This window comes from Triticum urartu, chromosome 7A (assembly GCF_056163025.1).
Source record: "Triticum urartu cultivar PI428250 chromosome 7A, HENAU_Tu73, whole genome shotgun sequence".
NCBI lineage: Eukaryota > Viridiplantae > Streptophyta > Magnoliopsida > Poales > Poaceae > Triticum > Triticum urartu.
The window spans coordinates 503,779,705-503,787,028 of NC_141879.1; positions in this window are offsets into that span (position 1 = coordinate 503,779,705).

Consider the following 7,324-nt stretch of genomic DNA (forward strand, 5'->3'; position numbering starts at 1 on the left):
CTTGGTGTAGATCTCCCCGACAACGGCGTTAGAAATCGCACGTTGGCGGGAGATCGAATCTTGACTTGACTTGGTGTAAGCCTCCCCGACAACGGCGCCAGAAATAATTCTTGCTACCTCTTGAGCATGCGTTGGTTTTCCCTTGAGGAGGAAAGGGTGATGCAGTAAAGCAGCATAAGTATTTCCCTTAGTTTTTGAGAACCAAGGTATCAATCTAGTAGAAGACCACACGCGAGTCACCTCGTACCTACACAAACAAATAAGAACCTCACAACCAATGCGATAAAGGGGTTGTCAATCCCTTCACGGCCACTTGCAAGAGTGAGATCTGATAGAGATGATAATAATAAGATAAATATTTTTGGTATTTTTATGATATAAATTGAAAGTAAAGATTGCAAAATAAAATAGATTGGAAACTTGTATGATGGAAAATAGACCCGGGGGCCATAGGTTTCACTAGTGGCTTCTCTCAAGATAGCATAAGTATTACGGTGGGTGAACAAATTACTGTTGAGCAATTGATAGAATTGAGCATAGTTATGAGAATATATAAGTATGATCATGTATATAGGCATCACGTCCGTGACAAGTAGACCGACTCCTGCCTGCATCTACTACTATTACTCCAGACATCGACCGCTATCCATCATGCATCTAGAGTATTAAGTTCATAAGAACGGAGTAACACTTTAAGCAAGATGACATGATGTGGACGGATAAACTCATGCAATATGATATAAACCCCATCTTTTTATCCTTGACGGCAACAATACAATACGTGTGATTTCCCCTACTGTCACTGGGATCGAGCACTGCAAGATTGAACCCAAAGCTAAGAACTTCTCCCATTGCAAGAAAGATCAATCTAGTAGGCCAAACCAAACTGATAATTCGAAGAGACTTGCAAAGATAACCAATCATACATAAAAGAATTCAGAGAAGATTCAAATATTGTTCATAGATAATCTTTATCATAAACCCACAATTCATCGGATCTCGACAAACACGCCGCAAAAGAAGATTACATCGAATAGATCTCCAAGAGAATTGAGGAGAACTTTGTATTGAGATCCAAAGAGAGAGAAGAAGCCATCTAGCTAATAACTATGGACCCGAAGGTCTCAGGTAAACTACTCACACATCATCGGAGAGGCTATGGTGTTGATGTAGAAGCCCTCCGTGATCAATGCCCCCTCCGACGGAGCGCTGGAAAAGGCCCCAAGATGGGATCTCACATGTACAGAAGGTTGCAGCGGCGGAATTAGGTTTTTGTGGTGCCCTTTTATGTTTTCAAGGTACGTAGGTATATATAGGAGGAAGAAGTAGGTCGGTGGAGCCACGAGGGGCCCACGAGGATAGAGGGCGCGCCTAGGGGGTAGGCGCGCCCCCCTGCCTCGTGGCTTCCTTGCTGGTTTCTTGACGTCCACTCCAAGTCCTCTGGATCACGTTTGTTCCAAAAATCACGCTCCCGAAGGTTTCATTCCGTTTGGATTTAGTTTGATATTCTTTTTCTGCAAAACACTGAAATAGGTAAAAAAATAGCAATTTGGGCTGGGCCTCTGGTTAATAAGTTAGTCCCAAAAATAATATAAAAGTGTATAAATAAGCCCATTAAACATCCAAAACAGAAAATATAATAGCATGAAACAATCAAAAATTATATATACGTTGGAGACAAATCACCGGGTTGCGGGGAAGGCGGACCGGGTCGCGGCAGAAGCCGGCTTGCCGGGTTCCGGGGAAGGTGGACCGGGTCGCGGCGGAAGGCGAGCCGGACGGGCGCTGGGAGCCGGCGGCCCGGAAGCAGGCGGAAACCGGACCAGTGAGACCCGCGCAGGCGAACCCGGCAGAGGCGAGGCAGAGCCGGGGAGTCGGAGGGGAGCTGCGCCGCGACTCATGCTGCGGGGAGGAGATACACGTGCGGGAGCGACCGGACGGAGGCGATGCTTGGAGGCTGGGGGTGCGTAGCCGCACGGGTGGAGACGGCACGAATGGCGTGTGGTGAGGTGGTGGTGGGGACTGCACGCGCATGGGGATGAGGGCGGTCTGGTACAGAGACACGCGCGGGACGAAGCGGAGCAGGTGACACAAAGGCGAGCCTGCAATGGGCGGAGCGGCGACAGGCGGGGCGAGCCGCGGCGGAGGCGTCGGCGAGGGAGGCCGAGCTCGGGCGGGCGGATGCCCGCACGGGCGCGGAGCAAAGGCTCGGTGTGGGTGGAGCTGCGGGGGAGCCCGAGCGGAGGGCGGGGGCGCGGGTACGCGCGTGGGGGCGTGGTTGCCGAAGCTGAGCAGCGGCAGACGGCGGGAGGCCGAGTCCGGCGGCGAGAGCGACGGGCGGAGGCAGGGGCGGGCCGCCGGTAGGGGCGCCCGTGGGGTGGAGACGACTTGCGAGATATTTGTCAGATCTGCTGCTCTAAGTAGTTATTTGTCATTTTTGCCATGATTATGGTGTGCATGATATGCCCCTGAGCTCTACATATGTTTTGTTAACGGTTTTTCCATCTTTCCAGAGGTGCAACCCATGTATTTTTGTGATGTGTGTGGTGACTAGCACAAGCTTGCAAAGTGAGGCATTTGTTAATGCTGATTTTAGGGACTTAGCATTTCCACTGCATTTCCACTAAGTCCTTAAGCTGGTTATCTCATATGGCCATATGTTCATGTTGTTTCCTAGTGATCCGTGCCTCTTTTGAGGATGATCAGTAAGGATGTTTTTGTTAATCTTGTAGTGCTCTATCCATCCATGTCTTTGTTTGCATTTATGGAGCACCCTAGCTTGAGTCAATCGAGCTCTACTTTTGCTATTTCGTGAATCTGGGAAGATTGTCTACTTGTTAGCGATTTTGCCGATGATGTTGTAGTTGATCCGTGCATGCTAAGATATTTTTCTTGCCATGTCTAGCTTGCATTTTGTGTATTCTTGATGGATGTATGCTTAGCTTTTCATGACTTGCTCTGTAGTGAGTGCATCGAGCTCGTAAACATGCCTACTTGATATCTGTTTTCAGCATGCTCCAGTTTTCACCAAGTCTGTGATCTGATTATGTTTTTGCCATGTTCACATGCTTGCAAATATATTTTCTGATCCCTTTTGGCTCAAGGTCACTAAGGGACTTTTGTTAAGCTCTTTGAGTAGCTCGATGCCATGCTTTACTTTGCCATGTTCAGGTCCTATACCATATAGTTTTCATGCTCCGAAAAGTGCTATCTGATCTGAAATCCCAGACAAGTGTTAGTTTCACTAAGTCTGAAATCTGTTTGTCAAATGCATTTTTGCCATGCTTGTTTGAACCTGTTAATGGATGAATTGGGCGTAGCTCAGTGCTAGACTTTTGCTAAGCTTCATGAATGCATCCCTGCCATGTATTTTTATGACATGTTTGGGTGCTGTAGCATGTTCATCTTGTTGCATTTAGATGGCTACTTGCTGTAAATCGTAGACCGGTGCCATTTTTGAATTGCTTGCCATTTCCAAACCGTAACTCCGATTTTGGTGTTCTTTATATCGTTTTTAAGCAATTTCATCTCATCTTTCAAGTGGCCCACTTGGATTTCCAAGTTGAGGCCAGGTTCATGCATCCCTTGTTAAATCTTGCATATGCATCCCGCATCGCATCCCGCATAGCATACCATACTTGCATCATATTGTTTGAGCTTTGCACGTGGTTGATTGTGTTCCGTTTGCTTGTTTGTCTTTTTTGGGTAGAGCCAGGAGACGAGTTCGCCAACGAGGAGCCCGTTGAGTTTGCTTTCGAGGATCCAGTCAACTCTGACAACTTTGCAGGCAAGATGATCATACCCTTGAAATCACTACTATCTTTGCTTTGCTCGATGCTCACTCTTGTGCTATGCCTATGCTGCGATTCCTACCACTTGCTTATCCTTCCTCCCAAATTGCCATGTCAAACCTCTAACCCACCATGTCCTAGCAAACCGTTGATTGGCTATGTTACCGCTTTGCTCAGCCCCTCTTATAGCGTTGCTAGTTGCAGGTGAAGATTGGAGACCGCTATGTTACCGCTTTGCTCAGCCCCTCTTATAGCGTTGCTAGTTGCAGGTGAAGATTGGAGACCGTTCCTTGTTGGAACATTATTTACTTGTTGGGATATCATTATATTGCCATGTTATCTTAATGCATCTATATACTTGGTAAAGGATGGAAGGCTCGACCTCTCGCCTAGTGTTTTGTTCCACTCTTGCCACCCTAGTTTCCGTCATATCGGTGTTATGTTCCCGGATTTTGCGTTCCTTACGCGGTTGGGTTATAATGGGAACCCCTTGATAGTTCGCCTTGATTAAAGCTTTTCCAGCAATGGCCAACCTTGGTTTTACCATTTGCCACCTAGCCTCTTTTCCCTTGGGTTTCCGGAGCCCGAGGGTCATCTTATTTAAACCCCCCCCCCCCGGGCCAGTGCTCCTCTGAGTGTTGGTCCGAACTAGAGTCCTGTGCAGCGCCCCCTCGGGGAAACTCGAGGTTTGGTTTTAGTTGTATGGAGATCTCATCTGAGTGTGCCCTGAGAACGAGATATGTGCAGCTCCTATCAGGATTTGTCGGCACATTCGGGCGGTGTTGCTGGTCTGGTTTTAACCTGTCGAAGTGTCTTGAAGAACCGAGATATCGAGTCTGATCGGAACGTCTCGGGAGGAGGTCTATTCCTTCGCTGACCGTGAGAGCTTGTCATGGGCTAAGTTGGGACTCCCCTGCAGGGATTTGAACTTCCGAAAGCCGTGCCCGCGGTTATGGGTAGATGGGAATTTGTTAATGTCCGGTTGTAGATAACTTGAACCTTAACTTAATTAAAATGAATCAACCATGTGAGTTACCGTGATGGTCTCTTCTCGGCGGAATCCGCGAAGTGAACACGGTGTTGGAGTAATGCTTGCGCAGGGTGTTCTCTAGTTTCTCGTTTGCGCTTTGCCCTCTCTTCTCGCTCTCTTTTGCGAACAGGATAGCCACCATATATGCTAGTCGCTTGCTGCAGCTTCACATTTTACCTTGACATACCTATAAGCTTAAATAGTCTTGATCGCGAGGGTGCGAGATTGCTGAGTCCCTGTGGCTCACAGATTACTTCCAAACCAGATGCAGGGCCTGATGATTCCACTCCAGGTGACGCGCTTGAGCTCAAGTGGGAGTTCGACGAGGACTCTCAACGATACTACGTGTCTTTCCCTGATGATCAGTAGTGGTGCCCAGTTGGGGTGATCGGGACCATGTCTCTTGTTAGGTTATCTTTTATTTTGGCGCCGTAGTCGGGCCATGAGTGTTTGAATGTTGTAATGTTATTTATGCACTTTGATTGACATGGCGAGTGTAAGCCAACTATGTATCTCCCCTTTGTTATTTATATTACATTGGATGTTGTGAAAATTGCCTAACTTGCGACATTGCTTTCAATGCGGTTATGTATCTAAGTCGTGCCTCAACACGTGGGAGCTATAGCCGCATCGAGGGCGTTACAAGTTGGTATCAGAGCCTTCCCCGACCTTAGGAGCCCCATTGCTTGATCGTTTTAGCAGCCGAGTTGTTTCTAGAAAAATGTTTTGAGTCATTTAGGAATTATATATCGGAGAGTTTAGGAATTCTTTTTACTTCCCAGTCTCCTCATCGCTCTGGTAAGGCATCCTGACGTAGAGTTTTGACTCTTCTCTTCTCAAATTTCACTAAATTTTTTTTAGGATCACGCGGGTATCTTGGAATCGTTTTGATGGTTTTGTGACGAGAACATTGTCTTGGTGCCTCCTGTCATGGGTTTTGTGGCAGTGTCCCGGGGAGTTGAGCTTCGAGGTGTTGTCGTCACAATTTTATCGTTGCAGTTCTGGAATACCTGAGTTTAGTACGCCGACATCGAAAATCTCTTTTATGCAGTTCGTTGGTGAGATAACCTCGACGCCACCCAGTATTGGGGCGGGAGTTCGGGAGTATCGCCATAACTTGTATAACAGATGCTTTTCGAAGGTTGAGGTAGATGGTTTCCGAAGTTTTTCTCGGTTATGTGTTGAAGGATGGATACAACTGGATGTAGGATTTGCTAGATTTGGGTGAAATATTATGCTTCCCCTGTATCCCCAACACCTGATTGCATAACCGGAAAGGTTCGGGAGTTTCGTAGGTGGGAATTCTTGTAGCTCTAGTTCTTCTTCCACAGATATTTGGTTTGAGATTGGGATTTCTTACCGAGTATTCGTTCTTGATCCGTACCTTGTTGATTTATTTCTCTACCTAAATTCTAAGTGGCTTCTCAATTTATGGACATGTGACCATTTCAAGAGGAATGCATTCGTTCATTTTGTTCGGATGTGAAGACTTTATGTTGCAATTTTCATTCCGTTGGATTCAGCTTCATTTTATTTGTCTATGTGCTAACGGTGGTCAACCTCTTCAGGATGGCTCCCGCTAAGAGCACCAATCAGAATCAGAATCAGGATCTGCCACCACCTCCACCTCCTTCGGAGGCATGGCAAGCTGTGATGGCCGCAACCAATGCAAACACACAGTTGATCATGCAAATTCTTCAAGAGCGCAATCAAGCGAACCAAGGCAACCAAGGCAACAATCAGAATCACTTTGCTACACTCAGCCAGTTCCTTGCTAACGGGCCAAAGACTTTTAGCAATTGTGTTGAGGCAACTGATGCTGACGACTGGCTAGTGGATCTGTGCAAGCATTTCAAGTGCAGTCACATCAGGCCTAAGGACTTCGTCAAGTTCGCTTCCTTCCAACTTAAAGATCAAGCTGCAGAATGGTTCCAGCAGTACAAGGATTCCAGAGGTGGACGTGTTATTACCTGGGATGAATTCCGTCAAGACTTCAGAGCTCATCATATTCCTCAGAGCGTGGTTGAAAGCAAGCGTGAGGAATTCCGCAACCTGAAGCAAGGATCTTTGTCTGTCTATGACTACAACAAGTTGTTTCAGAAGCTCGCCCGCTTTGCCAAGCAGGACGTCCCTGATGAGAAGAGCATGATATACCAGTTCAGGGGTGGTCTAAGAGAAGAAATTCAGCTAGCTCTTGTTCTCTTTGAGCCCTTGAGGTACGATGAGTTCTACAACATGGCATTGAAGCAAGAGGCCACTCAACTGAGATGTGATGCTTCCAAGAAGTGAGTCAGAGATGCTACTCCTTCTTCCTCTACTCAAGTGGCCAAGCAGCAGAAGTATTGGCTTCCTCCTCCTCCGTTCCGCCAGCCGTATCAGCAGAAGAGCAAAGGTGGCAGTGGATCTTCCCACCCACCCAACCCTGGCTTTCAGAACAAGACTTCGTCTCAAGCTCCAAGATCAAGTGCTCCGTATCACCGTCCGCTTTCAGAGGTCACGTGCA